The sequence below is a fragment of the Malurus melanocephalus genome, unplaced genomic scaffold, assembly GCF_030028575.1.
Source record: "Malurus melanocephalus ecotype Western Australia unplaced genomic scaffold, MMel_1.1 scaffold_151, whole genome shotgun sequence".
Taxonomy (NCBI): Eukaryota; Metazoa; Chordata; class Aves; order Passeriformes; family Maluridae; genus Malurus; species Malurus melanocephalus.
In genome coordinates, this window is record NW_026623383.1 from 1,644,100 (window position 1) to 1,666,009 (window position 21,910).

Sequence of the window (21,910 nt, forward strand, 5' to 3'; positions counted from 1 at the left end):
AGGTAATTTATTTTTCATACTCTGAATGCAAGAGCCCTAATTACATTAACTTGTTTGTAATTAGTATCTTAAGTACAGTATCCAGAGAGAGGTAATAAAGGTTTTCAAGAGGTAAGAAGACCTTTTATTTATACCCAATTTGGAATGAAATTATTATTCATTTAATCTATATGAGTACAAACTGTCCATGTGTCGAAGATCAAAAGCCTGAGGACATATTTTGTGCACATCCTTTTTAAGAAGAATGTGTTAATGCCTGCTTCATTTTTGTCCACCGCTTTGTGGAGATGAAAGAAAAAAAGAACAAACCAMCCTACCCCTCTAGTCTGTGTTTGTAGAGTCTTGTACTTACATCCATTGTGACAGAATGYTGCGAGAAGAATTATGTTGAACAGCTTCCGTTTTTTGTCGTTTTTATTGTCTGTCACCACAGCAGAACCTGGCAGTTTGCCTGAGAGAGTAYGGTCCACACTACCAGTGTAACATTATCACAAAACTGTGGTGTTGGTCTGTACAGCAAAGAGTTTCCTTTACATTCGTGTCATATGTGGGGATTTTGTTTATTTGATTGTCTGTTGTTGGGTTTTGTTATGTTATTTATAAAGAAAATTCTTCAGTCTCTTTTCCTTGAGTGTTGAATCACTCACTCTAGGAAGAGAAAAACAGAGGGCAAGGTAGGGGTGCGGGGGGGGGACATGTCAAATCTGCCATTTTTAAGGATACAACTAATTATCTTTACAAATTACTGCGATGACAAAAAAGACAGTATAAGTCTGGGACCTTATAGGTCACTGAGAGAAAACAGCTAAAAGTTTAACCTGCTAGTGMCAAAATGATCTTAGGATAATTTGGATTGGAAGGCACCTCAGCAGGTCTCTAGTCCAACCTCCTTCTCTGAGAAGGGTCAGGTATGGGGTTAGACCATGTCAACCAGGATTTGATCTAAAAAGGTCTTGAAAATCCCCACAAAAATTATAGTATATATTACACAATCCAGAAAGTTACCAATCTAACGCCTACCTTTATAAATGAGCATTGTAAAATAAAACAGTAGTGAAAAGAAACATGCAACATTGTATTAATATTCTGCCATTTACAAAGTGTTCAAAGCTTTATTTTTTAAAAAAAGACAGAATTTATGCACTCCTCTAAAAGTTTTTTGCAAGTGCATATTTTGGCAAGGATTTTAGTGTCTTCAGCATTTGATGTTACTGCAACATTATTAGACAGTATTATTTCTTTGATCATTTTTATCCCAGATGAACTCAGCTGTGTCTTATTATCAGGGAACATGATTCTTTTTGACATGTTTTAATTTTCCACAATAACAGTTTTGGTTCAATATTTATATATAATCAGGTGGATCTATGCATAATTTGGACCTGTGGGTCTTTCGGGGCTTTTTATCCTTTCAAGATTCAGAAACAGGAGAACAGAARTGTTTTTTACAGGGAGGATTGCTTGTTTATTTTTAGTGATGCCATAAATGATTTTTTTTCAATTTGTCAGAAATAAGGACATGCAAAAATACTTAAACCACTGGACATGTTCTGAGTGCATTGAATCTTGTTATTCTAGTGACCATAATTAGGCTGATGCCTTTATTTGATAGGAAAAATAAAACCAGATTTARATATGAAAGAATTGAAGACCACATTAAATATTGAAAAGAAGTCTTAGAAGTTTTAAGAAAATTGTTTCCTACACTTATTTTTAAGAATACATCCTTATTTCTTATTTCAGGTCTGTACTGTTTTTACATAAACTATTAAAAAAGCAGTTTAATTTTTTATATGTATGGAACTGAAGTTTAACAAGGAGGTTCTTAATAAAGTCAGTATTTTAGTAGATTTATACAGCCTTGTGGTCTTTTTGCACACGAAAATCTTCTTTCTGACAGATACATTTCAAGGATGGAATGAGCATTACAGTTTTCATAAGTACTGAAAAACAAGAACATCTTGTGTGGTTCTAATAAGTAAATAAAAGTGGGAAAATGATGGATAATAATTTCTTAGTGTTTTGTTGTTGTTCAGAGTTTTTATTTTCATATTTTAAATAATTTTCTGTGATCATCCKGATCTCCTGTTCATTTTCTTCACTGTAGGGAGTATATAAAGAATATTATTACTGGACATTTTGACAGAATTTTTGGAACTCTGATTTATAAATCATACCAGTTCTAAGAGAGGTGGATGTTTGTATAAAAAAAAAAAAAAAAAAAAAAAAAAAAGGAAAACTCTGTGTTTTGTTTGTTTGCTTTCTTTGGATTTTTTTGGTTTGTTTATCTTAATGAGAAACATAAGAGCTTATTATGGGATACTGAAATATAATAAAACAGTAGATCATCAAGGGAGCTCTCCCATCCTAATTCAATATGTMTTCATATAGACAGCATGAACAGACACCATGATAAAGTAAATAATCTCAAATTTCTTATTACTGATTTAAGTTGCAAATTGCTCTAGGGCTGAAAGAAGTTGTTATGGTCTTTGCTCTGTTCCTTTTTCTTAGGGAGAAGGATAAAGGAAATGCAGAACTGGTGTCCTACCTGTGCTTCCTAACTGTAAAAACATATGGACCACTAGAATYTTATGGACTTTGAGGTTAGTATTTGAAACCTGGCAGGTCTTTAAGTACAAAACCTTTTCCACAAAACACCCAAGTAAGGTTGGTTGAGGCATTTGTGCTTGTTATTCTGGTAAAAGCATCAAGTTAGCAAAGAACAGCCAAGTCTTGCATGGCATCTGGATACAGTGGCAAATTTCTACTTTTTAAACCAAGGAGAAATAGAAAAATAATTTCAGGAGAAATAGAAGAATATCCCATTTGCCTTGCTTCCTTGAAAACAGAACTGCTGCAGTACTATACCCAGGATAGCTAAACACCAGAAGTTCTACTGAAAATGTTACTAGSTCTACATTTCAAAAGAAAATTTCTTCAACCCACTACAAGATTTCATAAAAATCAGGAAGAGACACACACGTGGGAAGAGACAAATAAACAAGCGAAATGTATGAATTTGAAGGTGAAATGAGGAAAACACAAAATAAGTTTTCTTTTGAATGTGTATRTATTTTCTTTTTCATGCTCATCAAACTTGTGTTATGCTACGCTGGAGAGTAGGAGGGTGACAGAATAGAGGAAAAACATCATTTCCTGCTACAGTTTAGATGAAGAAAAGAAAACTAATGCTCAATTATGCTCCCTGTCACAATAGACCCTTTTGATRCAGAAGATTTTTCATGTTTTGTACATTTTCCAATTAATCCAGCTCTTCAATTTCTTTAGTATTGCTTATATTCAAAGTCAGAAATTCCCTAAGCCATCAGAAAAATAAGTTGCTCTCTCTCCTTTTTACAAGTCTCCTTTAAGTGCTGAGAGGCAACAATGAGGTCCCTCTGAAGGTTTCTCCTCTCCAGGCTGAGCAGCCCAAGCTCTCTCTGCCTGTAGTCACAGAAGAGGCGCTCCAGCTCTCTGATCATTTTTGTGGTCCTCCTCCAGACCTGCTCTAACAGATCTATGTCCTTCTGTCCTTTTGTCTTGGGGACCCCAGATCTGGTTTCAGTATTCCAGTTGGAATCTCATGAGAGCAGAGCAGAGGGACAAGAGTCACCTCCCTCGAGCTGCTGGCCGCTCCCCTCTGGATGGAGCCCAGGATGCTGTCGGCCATCTGGGCTGCCAGCACACACTGTGGGTTCATGTCCAACTCTTCATTCACAAAAACCCCTGAGTCCTTCTCCACAGAGCTGCTCTCAGTTAGCTCTTGTCCCAGTGTGTGCTCATGTCTGGGATTGCCCCAACCCAGGTGTAGCATCTTGCACTTGTGCTTTTTGGATTTCCTGAGATTCTCATGAGCCCATTTCTCAAGTTTGTCCAGGTCCCYCTGGGTGACATCCCTTCTTTCTGTTGTGTCAGCTGCACTGCTCAGTTCAGCTCCTGCATAGACACCTTTGTACATGAAAGATTAGCTAAACCAAAAAAGTTGTTTACTTTAAGAGATATGTTGGCAAATCTTACACCTATCAGATGATGGAAATGTGGAAGGAAATAATACAGATTATTTCAGATGCTTAACTTACCCAGTCAGGAGGACAAATGAAATGCATTGTGACTCAAGTTATCTGTCACACTGAACAGGAGACAAATAATTGACAGGTAAGCAAACCTTTCAGCAAAAAGTTTAGGGCTGAAATAATATTTTGTAATTTTATAATTTGCTAAAATAAATGTATAGACTTATTATTGTGTATAAATAAAAATAGGAATAGTTAGATTATTATTTGCTAACAAAAATGGGTAATACTGCTAGCAAAATGTTTCATAAGGAATTGTTTACCTAGCTGTTACAAAATATCTCAGAAGAAAATATGTTGGGTTTTTTTCACAGATTTTGTTTTACAAATCTCAGTTCCTAACAAAGCTTTTCAATTTCGTGATGCCTTAAGCAATACTTTACAGATACATGCTAGTGGCAGAAGAAGAGATTTTCTGTACACATGTACATTGGTTAGAACAAGTGTTTTCTACATGTAATTATCAATGTCTGCAYTGCCAGGCATGAGAAGGGAGATTGTTTAAACAATTAAAAATATGATTTCTAGTCTCCTAAGTAGGATTMTAGATGTTTGAATAGTAGTCTAATTAGTGATGATACTCAGTAAAAACATTTTAAAACCATCACTTTATTTGCCAGAAGCTCATCCATTAACAAGGGATATTTTACTTAGTTTTGTTACACATAGATCATATGAAAACATCAGTTGGCAGTGTGCCATTCCAACAACAAAATTATAACTCTGTTCTGAGCTGCATCAACAAGACTATAGCAAGCAGACCAGAGAACATTATCATGCCCACTTTAAAGTCATTAAATTACATATCAAATGTATCTGTGTTTTTACATTGTATATGGTATCAGGCTTTAGTTCTCCCAGTTTGAGAAAAAAAGTTGAAAAGCTTGAGAGGATATTTTAAATGTCCACTGTGATTACTGCAGTTTTGGAAAGGATGATATGTGAAGAAAGATTGAAGGCATTTTGCTTGTTAAACCTACACAACAAAATCCTATGGGAATCTAATCACAGTCTTCCAATATTTAAAATTCAACTCAATGTAGAGCCTGTGTTTATAAATATCTTCCCCATTGCTACTATTCTACTTCTCAGAACATGTAGACATACCAATCAAGCATGATAGAATCAAGATTTGCTCCCCTCAATTCATGCTGTCTTTAAATACTATTTTGCTTTAACCTCACAGCTAAAGGGCATCTTTGTAGCTCAGTTTTCTGTTTCTTATTTCTAATACATGGATGGTCACTCTCAGTAATGAAAAACCCACTTAACTGGGCTTAATTAGCTAAACCAATTTGAAAATTCAGTATTTTTAAGAATTTTTCTGTCAGTTTTAATAAAAATTTACTTCTGGATATTTTAGACTCAAAGAATCCAACAGTATTAGCATATAATGAATTCCACTGTATGTGAGCATAATCTAAGGAAGAAATTGTTCAGAAAAAGAAGCATAAGGTCTACTTGTTTTATATATATATATCTATATATCTATCTATCTATATATATATATATATATATATATCAAGAGAATCTATGAGGCTACACTTCTGAATTACCTTTGGAAAACAGACAGTTAATATTTATCATTTAGCTAAAATTATGTATTATAATACAGTATAAAAGAAGAGAATTCTTTATTACATTTTCTGTTGAATATTTACAGCATCAACCAACATGGATTTTAGACATGCAAATTCAAATGCAAAAAAGAAATTACAAGAATAATGGAACAGAAATACTGCTGGAATATTTTAAATAGCTTCTAAATTGTTCATTTAAAATACATTTTGTTTCAATATGAAACAGTTCATTTCCCGGGAAGAAATAGTGACTTTTTTTCCCAGAAATTAATGTTTCAGCCAACATTATGCCTTTTATAAGCTTTCCAAAGTATGAATATGCTGATTAATTCACAAGACATAGATCTTGAACTACCCTTCTAAACATCAAGAGCTTTCATTGAAGGCCAACCTGCAGCAGCTTATTCCAAAGAGACAAGCTTTGACTTTCAGATTTTCATGCRGTCTTTCAGTCTTTATTTATGCTCTTGCTGTATTTAGTTTATCCCATCTGCTTTCAACTATTGTGGCTGCATGTGTTTTGGTTTGGGGGTTTCTATTTTATTTTGGTATGGTTCTCTCTTTTTAATAGGCCTGTYCTTTCAGATGAAGAAGAATTGATTCCCCTGGAATTAAGTATCTTCAAAGGCAGATAAAGAAAACTAAACGCATAATTATTTAGWTTATGTTAATATGGGTCATATATAAGGTGCTTGGGCCTATAGAAAGCTTACTGTGTAAAAGAATTTTTAACTAAACTTCCAACATCCGTCAGACTCAGTTTAGGGCAATCAAACCATCAATTATTTTGTAGAAAGTAACATCTAGGTAAAAAACCTTCATATTCTGTTGGGTTTTTTTTCTGCACTATAGCTATATTAGCAAAGTTACTTTTTGCCTTTACACTGTCATTGTAAAATCTATCAACTCACTGAAGCTAGTTCCAAAATGAAATACTTTTATTCAAAGAGGGCTAATATCATCTGAAATAAAATGCTAAGAAGGCCACAAATTTATGAAGTTATCTCTTTAATAATGTACTTTGCTACACTGGGGTCCCATTTGTCTGTTTGCTCAAGCAGGTGGATTTGCTGAAGAAGTGCTGATGATGCAATGTGCTGACCCACATATCAGTTCCCAACGGAGTGCACCAGCTGGTACAGTTTATGTTTGTAGTTTAAACAAAGCCAACGGTTTTCCTTTTCCATTGTCTCTTGCTGATGGAATGCAGAACAATACAACAATATATTGTCAAGTTATAGGAAAATATTAYACTTACAGTTATTTATGGGTTGGATTTTTCTTTCTTATTATGTATTATTTCTTGTGGGAATATGAAATAAAAATTTAGATCTGGGAAACGTTTATATACTTATTGAAGTGCTCAATTTATCTACATATGATAAACACAAACCTTGAGATTATTAATCATTAATAATTGAAATTATTCCTTGAACCTTRGTCTGCAAAGGAAAAGAAAATATTGCTCACTTTTTTATTGTTTTCTGTGGTTTCATTTTCACAGGTGTCAAAAATGGTACAAAAGCAATATTAGGAGATACAAAGTTTAACCTCAAAATTAACATTGTACACCTTGATGGCTATCTGCTCTGAAGCTTTTGAAAACATTGCAAAAAGCAGTAATAGGGTTAATGAAGTGTAAAGGTTAACTTCTGTCATATTCAAGTTGCTTTATATCCGAGATTGTAATTGTGATTTTTATTTAATTAACAATAACACTTTGACTGCTCAGATGTCTGTTAAAAAAAAAAAAGACTATCTTTACTAAGGAAGGCTGCTGAAGTGAGATACTTTAATTTCAGTGTGAGTCAAATATTTCATGTGAAAATGTTCTCTCAACTAAGAATATAAATAGTCAATATTGCTTCACAAGAGGTGGGGCCTAATGGTTTTTTAATGTAAAATTAAAATATTAGGTCTAACTTCCTAATAACAGAAAATTGTGAGGTTAGTTGTGGCTCAGGCATGGCCTTCTATATTACCAAACAACATCTGCTAAATACTTTCATATTGTACCAGAAAATGATCATGGCTGATCCTCATGTGTACAGTTAATGCCCATAAACAATTTTTGTGTACATTTATGAACTTGTAGAGAATTCAACATATGAATTATTTAGAAGATATAACATTTATATCAGGATATCGTTATTTTATGTAGAGCCAGTGGAGGTGTCCCATGTATGGATAGCTGTGGAGTAGTTTTTTTTACGAAATAGCATGAGGGCTATTAGTCTTGTGTCGTGAAGGTTCTGGAACCTGCTCTCCTGTTTGCAAGACTTGTAACAAGTTCATTGACTATTGATAAATGTGATTGATGAGAAGACAGATGTGTCCTTTATGCAAACTGGGCTTGCTGTTGATCATGAAGTCATACTAGGAGAAAGCAAATGGTTAATTTGAGTGAAGGGTGATGCACAAGGCTCAGTGTATGAAGAACCATGACATATTCTTTCATGCTGAAAGTCAGGTTATCTGTTGGCTAGTTTTCAGGACCACGGTGAAATATTTTTTGATTGTAATAAAACTAAGTCTTATTCTAAAAAATGCTTTTGCAAGTTGTGGAGTTTTAATGGAATTTCCACTTTTTCTCAGGCAACTCCATAATGTCAAAAAGTACTTTTAAAAYACAAAAAACCCCCAGAATTTTACTTTTCCAAATGGGTCAGAGCTTTTGATTTTTTTTCTTTATTTTTCCTTTTTTTAAAATTCACTAGCTTACTTCATTCTAAGAAGGAAATAATCCTGGAAATAAAATAAGAAATATTAGTCCTTAGAAAAAGCATTTTGATATGAAATTCTCCATGTGGAAGAAGCAATTTAAATTTTGCTAGATAAAATGCCTTTATTTGTCATTGTGCAATGACATATTCAAATAAAAATGTGTACTCTTCTCTTTAATCCTTGAGATAATGTGTATTTTATTGTGCTTAGGAACCATGACAACACAAAGAGATGTTTCATATTTAAACTAGATACCACAGTAACATAAGAATATGAGTGCTTGCATAGATTTAAAGAGAATAGAACTTATTCACTGTAATTGTGTTTTAGAAGTTATGAAAAATGATTTTTCTTTGTATCTGTAATGACAACAGCATCTATTCTGACRCAGCCAAACTCACTTGAGATGAAATCTGTACATAAATCAAGCATTTTAAAATGCCACGTATTGTGCCTTGCRGGGTTTCTATTTGAGCTCCTTAGCCATCAGGTGTTTGTGAGCAATRTCAATAATTTATTCATTCTTACCTGTGCTGATGACACCCAGCTGAGTGGTGCAGTTGACACACCCGAAGGATGGATGCCATCCAGGGGACCTGGACAAGCTCAAGAAGTGGGTCCATGGGGTTCCCATGTGGTTCAACAATGCAAGTGCAAGGTGCAACCCCTGGTATCAACACAGGCTGGGGGATGGACAGATTGAGAGCAGCCCCACCAAGAAGGATTTGCAAGCATTAGGGGATGAGAAGCTGCACTTGAGTTTGCAATGTGCACCTGCAATATGGAAAGCCAACCACATCRTGGGCTGCAGAAAAAGGGGGAGAGAGGTGATTGTGCTTCTCTGCTCTGAGACCCCAGCTGCAGTACTGTATCCAGACATGGTGTCCTCAGCGCAAAAAGAACATAGACTGTGGGAGAGGCCAGAGTGCCACAAAAATGGTGAGTGATGGAGCACCTCTTCTTCAAGGAAAGGTTTAGAAATCTGGGGTTGTTCTGCCTGGAGAATAGAAAGCTACAGTGAGACCCTGTTGCAGCCTTTCAATACTTACAGGGGGCTTAAAAGAAACATGGGGACAAAATTTGTAATAGGGCTTGTAGAGATAGATCAAGGAGTGATGATTTTAAATTAAAGGAGGGTCAATTCACACTAAGTATGAGGAAAAAAGTTTTATGATGAGGGTGGTAAGACACAGGAGCAGGTTGCTCAGAGAGGTTGTAGATGTCCTACCCCTGGAAACATTCAAGGTCAGTTGGACCGGACTTTGAGAAGCTGTGATTATCACAGGAGAGTTGGACTAGGTGACCTTCAAAGTTCAATTTCAACCCAGATGACTTATGATTCTGTGGGTGTACTTTTTGTGAACCTGTAGAAATATGTGATATTATTTCTACTGTGATATCTACTCTGATAGAGTAGAAATAAGTCATGTGAGTTGAAAAAGGAAAAAACAATTCCTTAATGTATATATTTTCATTCTCCTTGCCTTTTTTTTTTATTTTGGGAATGCTATGTTTTTAATCTGTTCAGTACTTGGAAATGAAATTTCTTGAAATTTTCATATAAATATCTCAGTGTTCTGTCACATTTTGTTTTGTTTTCTTTTCTGGAAAAGAAACAAAGAGAACTTCTTCAAGATTAATTATAGAAAGTTAATTCAGTTTTCTTCCTATACCCTTTTAATATTATTGTTTCCAAGTAAAATGACAATGTTCTATTTGGAAAGAAAGCATTTTTATACATCAGTGCATGCCGAGCATTTATATATGGTACTTACATGAATTTTTTTTTATACTTCTTTTCAACTTTTGTAACATTCTGTCATTACAACTCTTCTGAAAGGGAGCAAAAACTGCATTTTTCCTCCTGAAGGCAAAATTTGAATTAATGATTCCATGAATTTGAAATAGGAAATTCATTAGTTGTTTTAAAATTCATASAGCATCTAGAAAACAATGCCTATTACTGCTTTTCTATGGGTTAAATATATTTTTATTAAATATGAGGGGAAAAAATGGTTTCCCTTGTCCAGCTTCAGTGTAATAACTGAGATCTCATTAACCTGCAAGGTATTTTCTAATTCAGTCACAGATGCAGTCATGAGTAGTCAGCCTGAAATGAGGTAATTGGGGTGTGACAGAACTCTTAGTCTGTATCTATAAGTCATTCTTCATAACAGAAGAAAATGTGAAGGTGCCCTATCAAAGAAAGTTTTTATGATAAGTTTTATAAAAGGCGATAAAATTAATTGCTCTTCTGATTTTGATTTCAATGTACCATCTTTCAATATGAAGAGCGAAGCTCACATTTCAGCAACACAAGGATCCAGGGAAATGCATGTGGGTGAGCCTCACTTGATCCCTCAGAAGGTGAAGGATCTAATCCTGAAAAACATTTCCTGGCCCTTGAAGGACAAGAAAATCTTCAGTRGTAGCCAGCATGGATTCAGAAAGCAGAAGATATGCTTGATCACCTTGAAAACCTTCTGATCATATCAAACTGGGTGGGAGTGTTGATCTGCTTGACAGTAGGAAGGCTCTGCAGAGGGATGTGCACAGGCTGGATCAGTGGCCTGAGGCCAATTACATGAGGTTTAAAAAAGCAAAGTGCAGGATCCTCCCCTTGAGTCACAACAACCCCAGGCTGTGCTACAAACTTGGGGAAGAGTGGATGGAAGACTGACCAGAGGAAAATGATTTGGGGCTGCTGGTGGACATCTGGCTAAACATGAGCACAGAATTGTGCCCAGGAGAGCAAGGACAATGACATCCTGGCCTGTATCAGCAACTGTTGGCCAGCAGCACCAGGGCAGKGATTGTCCCCCTGTRCTGGGCACTGGAGAGGTCACACCTCGAATCTGTGTCCAGTTCTGGGCCACTCACAACAGGAAAGACATTGAGGGCCTGGACYGTGTCCAGAGAAGGGCARKGGAGCTGGTGAAGGGGTTGGAACACAAATATTATGAGGACTGGCCRAGGGAGCTGGGGCTGTTTAGCCTGCAGTAAAGGAAGCTCAGGATAGACCTTAGGACTACAACTGCCTAAGAGGATGCAGTAGGTGAGGTAGTGAGGTAGGTGTTTATTTCTTCTATGTAACAAGTGAGAGGATGAAATGGCCTCAAATTGCACTAAGGAGACATTTAAATTACATATGAGGAAAAATTTCTTCAGTGAAAAGGTGGTCAGTCATTGAAACAGACTACCTAGGGGAGTGGTTGAATCACCATCCCTGGAGGTCTTCAAAAAATGCAGGGATGGTCCACTTGGGGACATGGTCCACTTGTGGACTTGGCAGAGGTAGGTTGCACTTGATTATTCAATGGTCTTTTCCCACCTAAATGATTTATGATGAAATGCCGAGCCTTGGAGAGAGCAGTGGATTTTGACTACCCAGATATTGATGCTGACTTTCATAACACCCTCATAGAAAAGCAACTGAAATAAGGGCTGGATGAGCAGTCAGTGAAATGCATTGAAAACTGGATGCCAATTATTTTTGAAAGAATGTAGAATGAGAATTCTGCAGTTTTTGAAAGAGTGTAGCATTTCTGTCACTTTTGCAGAATTGCAAACTTTTGGAAGTGCTTAATCTTAATCCTTATTCAGAAAGGAACATAGTAGAATTGGAAAAGTTCTTTCTTTTGTCCTTCAATATTGGATGCTTCAAGTATATTGCCAAGACAGACTTAAAAATATTCAAGCAGAATATGCTTCTTTACTTTGAAAAAGAAGCATTTTGCTGAAAAATATGGATTATTATCTCGRGAGTTTATTTTATTTTGCCTGGCTCTATCCTTACATCTCTGGATTATTTATTACATTATAAGAATTTTAAAGCCACAATTGAGATTATTCCTTTCTTTCATGTGCTATATTTATATATGGAAGAAGTTGGTGTTATTTTCACCACCAAGAAAAGATCTTTAAACATCTATTACAGCTTCATTTTTCTTCATTGTATAAGTGGAGAAAATGAAAATATTATCAAATCACTATATACATATACRCTTTATCGGTCTATAACACCTCACTGACAACCCCCTCTTCATTTTCCATAATGTCCATGTTATAGCAAACACATTGACAACATTCACAGCTCTCAATACATAATAATTAATAATACTGAAGAGAGCTCTCATAAAAAAAACCCTAAAGAAATAAATATACAAAATGCTGTACCATAGTAAGGGTGTTCTTAGGTGTAACTTTAGAAGTGCTATCTTTCTTTCTGCCCAATAAACAAGACTCCTTAGCAGGAGAGCTGAGTGGCAGAACTGATAACAGAACAGCAAGAGCACTAGAGATTGTGGAAGAATTTCAAATAAAATAATTGCCTTTACTAGCTCTGCAGAAGTTTCAGTAAATGCTGAAGAGGAGAAAATTGCAGGTGCTGACTTCAGAGAGTTGTAAAAAAATCTCTGTAGAAAATATCCTAAACTATACGTTTTAAGTTTCTGATTGTTTTTCTCCTATATTGCCTCCTGCTGCTGGAAGCCCACCTGGTCTCTGKTACATCTCCTATTCAGCATATTTAAAGTTTGCTAGAACTGCTTCAGGGTTGAATATTTTAGAATAATGTTAATATGGCAGATTTTGACATTCTATTGTTCAAATGGCAACAATCTTTTTTTTTCCTAATTATTTTTTTGCTAGGTTGAAATTCAAACTCCCTTTAGAGCAGAGGATGCTGAACTTCGGACTAGAGAGAACTTGCAGAGCAACAATTTATTTGTTTTCCCAGTTGCATCAAATGGTGGAATAGATGACTTTTCCATTTAAATCAGCAGAGTCACATGAAAGAAAGAGCAACATCTGGCCAAACCCTTACAAAAATGGCATTCATGGAAYACTACCATCCTAAAAAGCTGATACACTATAGAGATAAATGCTTAAATTTTAAGAGCTTCATTTCTCAGAGGGGCTCTTATAGACAGCAACTGAACAGTACAAGTCTCAGAAGTGTTAAACACATCTCAACTGTCATTATATTTCATTCTCTATTCAAGATCAAAATACATTTTAGATTGGCTGTAACCTGCATACTCACTTAGAAGTCTGTCTTCAGAGATCTGTGTTTTAAAATCCTTGCTATAGAAAAGAATTTATTCCACAATGCAAAATGTTTAAGAGAAACACGTGCTCAAGATGATTGATTTTCAAAAAGAACTATCTTTTAATAAAGAAAAATTGAAAGAAAAATCTTTTAAATTCACCCTAAATTTTCAGTCAATAACTGTTGGTGGTTCCCTCTTCTCCCCCGACATATAAAGAGAAATGAAATGTATATGGAATGTGGATATTAAAAATCTTTAGAGGTAATTTGCTTTAAAGAAGAGTTCTTAAATATGTATTTTCTGTATATAAGTCAGCAGAAGCAAATTATTTCAAGATATACTCTCTTGTCTTTGGAAGCCTTAAGAAAATAGGTAGGAACACACATTTTTCAAGCTTCAGAAATGTTGCTAAAAGGGAGAGRATACAGCTGCTGACCCTCTGTGTAACAGAGTAAGACTTGTTTTGCTATCAAAGCTGCATAGATGCTTTATAGATCATTAGCAGCAAAGGTTTATTTGGTCAAAGCTTTCTGGCTATTTATGTTTTTTTTGTTATGTAAACAGTCAATTCTGAAGTTCAATACATAGTCTAATGCAATTGTAAGTTTATTTTGAAGCCCTTTACAAATTACAGTAATTGATTAGGGCACCACACAAGGATGCTGCACAGTTTAAGTATCTCCATTCTCTAATATATCATGCAGATCTCTAACAGAGTTAACAGTATGAAGCATAACTGCTGCAGCTTACACAGTAAGAATATTGCTATTTKCCTTGAAAGAGAAGAAGCTAAGGGACAGAATTGTGATGTTCTATTATTGAGTTAAATATTTGAAATCCATGAAATTGCTGAAATGCCTGTGAGAATTTTTACTAGATTATGTTACAGCCAAGCTTAAARTTGTGAGATGTTCTCTACTTTTTTAAAATTTCAGATCTCTTCATGGAAGTACAATAAAGCAATCTGAACAAAATATGAGTTACTTTCCTGAAAAATTGATATTTTGGGGGTTTATTGATTGCATTACCACAATTCATTGASAGTAATATCATGTTATCAACTTTCAAGTAACATATTACAGGTATACAAAGTCTGTATGAAAGAACTGAAACTGGCAAAATCATCCCTTTCATAACAATGAAAAAATTGAAAGAAACCTGTGATTCACAAAGTTGAACTTTTTGCTGTCACAAGACAGCATGTCTTATAGCTTTCATTATCAATTTAGATGTCTATCTAAAAGTAATATCTTATTTCACCTTAAAATTTACAAGGTTTAATTTTGTTATAAACTTTGAAAAATAAATAAATAAATTTTGAGAAAAATAGAAATTATAGATGAGAGCTATGCTGATACAGTGTCCATAGTCCTATAACCTGTAATTAAYTAATACTCTTGTAAATTTGTAGTACTTGAGTAGAATAAAAATTAGAGAAAGAGACAAGAATAGTGTTAAAAAGCAAAATAAGTTTACTAAAAAATGGAAACTTAGTAAAATATTAATAAGAAAATTTTCTATTGTAAAATTTTTACAGCTCTTATGAGTATAGAACTAAAATTATTGCCACAGTYTGAAAGGAAAATTGCACAGGTTTAATAACAAGCCTGCAAGTGTGTCAGTTATAATCAGTTAAATTTTCATAGTTAAGAACCAGCAATAGGTGTATAGATGGTACAGACGCTGAAGTGCATAACTAGGACAGATGGGAATAAGATCAGATGATAATATCCTTCAGCCTTATTTATATATTTATTTAAATTACTGAAATTATTTTTTTTACTTCCATTTTACACTAAGAATGTAGACATCCATAGATCACAAGTCTTAATTGCATCTGTCACTCACTTAAACAGTGACTCTGAATGATTTCCATGGGTGCTGAATAAAGCAGTCTATGACAAATATTAAACAGATGGTCTATATAAAAAAAAATACTATTTTATTTTACATTAATTTGGATTTCTCAAAAAGGGCAKACTGCTTAACTGAAAGAGGAGATACAGTATACCTAACACAGCAAATAATTTTGTATGGAAATTGCTGTCTTGGTCTTGTGATGGAAGTTTGACAAGTATTGTTCCTACCAATGCTGACTGATAGTCTAAGGCAGTCCTATTATCATTACTGCTGAGGCTTTGTTCTTCATTGGCTTCATTTTCAGGAGCACAAAATTCTTCAGCTGATAAAATCTAAAAAAAAGATATCTCAACCAAATGTGATGCTGAATAGAAAATTGTTAATTCATTACAGAGCTACGTAGATAGGATTATGCTAGTGGAATCAGTATTTGTGGGGATTATAATATATAATAACAAAAAAAACCTTACTGAAATATCTTTGTATATTTTCTGCTTCCTAAGTAGCAACAAAAAGAAGAAATATTTGGTTTTCATTGCCGTCAAATTAAAAGAAGATAAAAAATATGGGGAAGAGAAGTGTTTTCTTCAACTTTTATTGAAATAAATATTAAAATATAAATAACACACTCTGCAAGTTATCTTTCAAATTTTTTACTTTTTAAAAGGAAATAGAAAAGAGCAGCATAACAGGTATTTCMAAAAGTAATCCCTTGCTGGTTTATATGGAAGAAAACTGTGTAACTGTACAATATAATTAGCTAATAATGAAGTTATGTTTTTATTAAGTGCATTTGTTTTACTACAAATAAGAATTATTTTCCTTTWTACTAAGGCAAAAATATTTTGCTGTACATAAATATACCTTGATACTTTATTTAATTCCTGTTTTTTCCGTGAGTATGTGCATGGGCACATGGATATCTAAGCTGTTTGCAAAAATTTGAGCATCATTACTCCACTATTGCAAAAACCTGAGAAGAATTGAAATGATTTACTAAAAATCATTACACAAGATAGAGGYAGCCTATTATTATATTCATGGATTGGAAAAAATCCTTGACTTCTGCTCTGCTGACTTGATAGAGTGGTTAGTATTGTCTTCGCCGTAAAATATAAGGGGTCCATGAAATAAACAGACTGTTTGATGTAGAGCAATGTCTTTCTCAAGTGTCTAGCTCATTCCTTAAAGARCAATGGGGTTTAGTTAAAATAATTTAAATAAAATAAATATAATAATGAATATATTCAATGTCTGCCAAGGTTCAATGTACAATTTATAAAACTTCTTTCTGCTATATAAGAACCATTCCAGTTAATGAACACTTGTCATTTTATGAAACAAATTCATGGTTTACAACAACCTGAACTAAGCCAAGAAGTTCTTTAGTAGAGAGCTGAAGCATGCCAAAAAACTGAAACACAGACAACTGGCATAATTTATAACATTAGTGAATGAATTCATAAAAATAATCAGTATTTCTGCCAATTGGTCTAATATCAGTAAATCTTAACTAAAAACAGCTGTTTTATCTAAGGTAAATCATGTCTTTGTCCCCTTTCTTTTTCTGTAGCCATAGGATTTGTCATCTGCAAGAAAGTTAAATGTTGTTTGCAAATCTAGAAGTGTGAAGGTCATGAAAGGTAGATCTGAAGGTCAATGTGTCTATAAAATTGAGACATTTCTATCCTCTCTACAACCAGGATCTTACCACCTTCTTCATTTAAAACGTATTACCCAGTGATGTGCAGCATGAGTATTCATGGAAATCTGCCCTTACATTTATGACAACATGGTCAGAGAAGTATTAAATATGGCTCTACCCCCTCAAAGTTAAATTTCTAAACTGCTGAAGACAGTGGAAGTTTCTCTTCTTATCTAGAATAAGTGTGTAGCTAAGAGGCAAAATACCAATTTTAAGAGAAATAGGACAAACAGCCCTAGCCCATCACCCTCCAATTCCACCTAAGAAAATAAGGGATTTGATGGGAGATGATATAAGGGTTTCTTAGAACCTGGAGAGATAATTTTCAGTGCAAGTCCAGAGAATGGAGACTAATAGAGTATGGCCCTTTTGATTCCTTGCAGAATCTCAGAAATATTCAATTTTCTGTGAATGATAAGAAGTGTTGTTCAGCTTGCCTTTTCATTTGTTTCAAATACCACAGAGAAAGGATACATAAACAAAGGTTTAATGAGGGCTTTGGCCTGCAAACCACTCTGGTGATGAAGGTAGACAGTTCAATTAAAATCACCTTAATATTAGAAGTCTACTTTATACCTTCTATATAATCTTTCCTTTCCCTTTTTAGGCCACCTACAAATGATAGTGAGTAAACTGCATAAGATAATTAGTATTCATTAAAACTGAGTAAAATATTAAGTAAATATTTAGATAAAACTGACATTATTAAATCATTATCTAGATGCTGGCTGCAATATGTAATTTGGTGGCACAAGATTGTGATCATGAATCTTTTTAATAGGAGACTATTACGAGCAACTCCATTTCTGACAAGGTATTTTCTGAAAATTTAATCATCAGCTTTGGAAGTGAGTTAATGGGTCCTTTTCCTTTCTATAGAGTATATTTTATTTAAAATTTCCTTTGCATATACAGAAGTGAGAAGTCTRATTAAATATGCATGCAACAGAAGCTAGAAATAAAGAATTCAAAGGGCAAGCATGGGGAAATTTGATTGGGCTGAGCACTTCACAAGCTTTTCTGTAGGGTACTCTAGGTACTCTCTTGGATTAGAAAACTTTGTGACTAGGATATAATGACTTTTTATTCCCCATGAAACTCTCTCTCTTTTTGTCTTAGTCACTTTTCTCTTATATGACTAATGATATAATTCAAATGAAAACCATGAATCTTTCACTCAGCAAGTTACAAAAAGAACAGCATTTCAAGCTTTGAAATACTAACAGACTAAAGAAAAAGAAGGCATAAGAAAAAGAATGTGACCACTTTTCTCTCTTCAGTGACCAAATAACCACCTCAAAGTTAGTTATTCTAGTTATCTCAAAGGCTTGCTTCAAAGAAGTCTTTTTGAAGCTTGAGCATTTTGTGACTGAGAACAGAATAGATATGTGGAGCCTACAGTCAGGATGAGGAAAGATGAGAAAATAGATGTCTAGATAGAAGCATTCTATCAAAATATCTCATATTCAAGTTCTTTCTTGGTTTCTTATTTCAGAATATTTTTCAGGTATGAATATAAATAATGGATTTGGAAATCTAGGTGCTTAGCAAATATTTTGTTTGAGAAGTGTGTCCACTCTAGATCTAATAGAAATAGCAGCCTCATTCCAAAAACTTGTAGATCATATTATGACAGGTCCAGTCCAGAAAAAATGTTTCATGCACTAGGTCTCCCTTTTCTCTATTTTTATCATATTTGTACCCGCATTTCAGGGATCAAGTAATATTGATGTCCCAACTCCTTGACATCATTGATTTTCAAAATATGACTTTCATACCCAGATGTTTCAGACAATGAATCTGAGAGAGTCTGTGCTGAAAGTCCCAGAATCACAGAATCATAAAAYTGGTCAGGTTGGAAGGAACCAAGGAATAAGAAAATGAGGTGTGGATATCAATACATTTGTTTTGATGATCTGAGTAACGTGGATTAATGTAGTTTCTCTTCCACATGATAAAAGCAACACTTTTATCACATATACCTCACATAAAATCCATGTCAATTTATACCATGTTAATTAGTGCTAGACACATATGATCGTGGTGAGCAGTATAGCAGTCTTATCTTTACTAGTCCTATTTTTAAGATGTAACCAAACATGTAAATACAGGGTTCTGAGAATAAGAATGGATTTGATTTCTTTCTCAGCTGATACTATTCTATCCAAAGAAAAACAGTAAAATAAGAGAAATTCTTAAAAGTAGAAAATATTAAAATAAATAAACTAATGAGATTTAATAAATAGTGTAGGTTTAAATAAATAGTGTAGTCAATTACTGATGTAGATAAAAAAATCATAGAATCATAGCATCATTTGGATTGGAAGGGACATTCAAAGACCAGTTAGTCCCACCCTTTTGCCACAGAGGTGGACATCATCCACTATATTAAGCTGCTCAAAGCCCCACCCAACCTGATCTCGAGCATTTCCAGGGATGTGGCATCCATAACTTCACTGGAAAACTTGTTCCAGTGCTTCCCACACTCATCATAAAGAATTACTTTCCAACATCTGGTCTAAACCTATCCTCTTCCAGTTTAAAACTGTTATTCCTTATACTGTCACTAGAGGCCTTGCTAAAAATCCTCTCTCTATCTTTTTTATAAGGTCTCTTTTTATATTGAAAATCGGCTGTAATATCTCCCGTGAGCTTTCTTTTCTCCAGGCTTAACAACCCAGAYTGTTTCAGCCTTTTTCACAGGAAAAATAATTTTAGTGGCCCTCCTCTGGTCCCAGTCCAAGAGGTCAATGTTCTTGTTGTGTTGGGGGGCCCAGAGATGGRTGCAGCACTCCAGGAGGGGTCTCAGAAGGGCAGGGTAGAGGGAGAGATTCACCTCCATGTTATCCACAGAAAYAGAGTTATTTTTTTCCCCGCTTTGTCTTGAAGAAAGAGAAGATTATTTTGACTTCCATGTTAAGGTTATTGAAAGACTTTGAAATATTTTTAGAAATTAAAAGAAAAAATATTATATTTGTATGTTTAGGAGGGTCATGCAGCCTGAACCTCACATCATAGTCAGATGGAKATTTGATTTCTRTTCCCCCTTCAAAGAACACCACAGTGTGAATGGAAATAATCCCATGCTTAGGCTTTCAGCTGTAATTTGAAGTAGTGGATAGTCTCCAACAATAAAAATATGAAAGATTATATTCTGGGCTCAATGAACTATTTCTTTGTTTCACCTTGATAACCTTAAAGTGCTAAATCTTTCATAGTCAAATTGTAAAAATCTCTTCATTAAATATTTGCAGCATTTTCAAATTCAACAGACTTCAGAATAATCARCCTTACTACTGATGATAGTGTCTTACTACTTCCCCCACTGAGCACTAAAGATTCTGWAAACCTTGAAGGTATTTTTGCTTTTCAGCTGTAGAATGCAACATTGGTGACATTTTAAAGGTTTAATTGAAGAATACTTATCATAGTAGAATTCCATAGGAAGTGCTGGGTGACAAAACCCTGGTGTCGTGAAATTAATTGTCACACTAATGTGTAGCTGAAACAAGTGGAAAGCTTGAACCCAATGAAACAACTCATTAATCTTCAAGCAGCTGTACTGCTAGGTGAATCACTTCTGTATTCACATCAAGTTACCTTAAAAACAGCAACAACAAAAAAAAAAATCCCCAAACTGAAGGTATTTTTTTAAGCAGGAAAAATTACTCTGCAGACCACAATATATTGCATAGAAATTTTTCTATCCCTAGAAAATATTTTCTGAATTTATTGTTTAAAGCCCTTAAAACTTGGTTAAAAATACATTGTTTCCTATTAAGAAAGGCTTTTTTTTTCTTTTTTTTTTTTTTTTTTTTTCTTCAAAAACAATGTATATTTTTAAGAAAGGAAGAAGGTAGAAATGCTTTCCTTTGGGCATATTATAAGAACTTTAAGTATATTTTGATAAGATTTTTTAATGGATTACATTATTTGTGTAGTACTTCCTGAAAAAATGCCCAATAAGTTTCTTAGCCAGTGTTTTAATGCATGAAGATAATGGCATATTTAGAGTAAAAGCCTGTTTGAGCAGTGGGGAGTGGGTTAAATGGAAAAGTTCATGGATTTATCAGGACTAAAGATGGGATATTTCAGGAAACTTGCTGGGAACTTCTGAAGAAAAAAAGTGAATTCCTGTGGTCTTCAAATGGATACTCATGTAGACAAAAGCATGAAGTGTTAATGAAAAGGACAGAAATAGAATTGAAATACCTCTTCACTGTTTGAGGAGTGAGAAATAATATGAGCTATAGCAAATGATGGAGATGATTTTCGATTGCTGATAACTTCAGAACATTCACTATTTTTAGTTCAAATGGAAAGCTCAGTTCTCTCAAGCACTGTAAAAATGGAAGCAGAGCTGCACCTGACACAGAAAAAGTAGCTTTCCATACATGGGCACACAGGCTGAAGCTGTGGAGSGGAGCAGGAACACGACAGTGATGGGAACTGAATCAGAAAACCGGAAGGGAAGGAGGGAAAGTGAGGGAGATTTTACTTAGTTCTCAGGTAAAATGTCTCATTTTCTTCTAGCTTTCTTGCATTCGCTTGATACGCAAGCAAACACGTTTAGRCTTTATTATAGTTAGAAGATTTCTTCCTAATCATAAATTTAGCTTCAAAGATGTTAACATGAGAAACTCATAGATAATAGAACGGGAAAATTGATTGGCCAAAGCTGACCTGGGACTAAACTAGTAAGACAAAACCAGAAGAAACTATCAGACTTTATAGAATGCAGAACGGTGAAATGGAATACCTGGGAGAAGGATGTGAAAGATAGGGCATGGTGGAATGTTGCCTTACTAGGAATTTATGACTGATGTTGGATATAAAAATCAGTAAAACAAAGGTCAGTGGAGAGGATCAGCTGTTTGGTTAGGATTGGGGGAAGGGAACTTGTAAGATAAAACA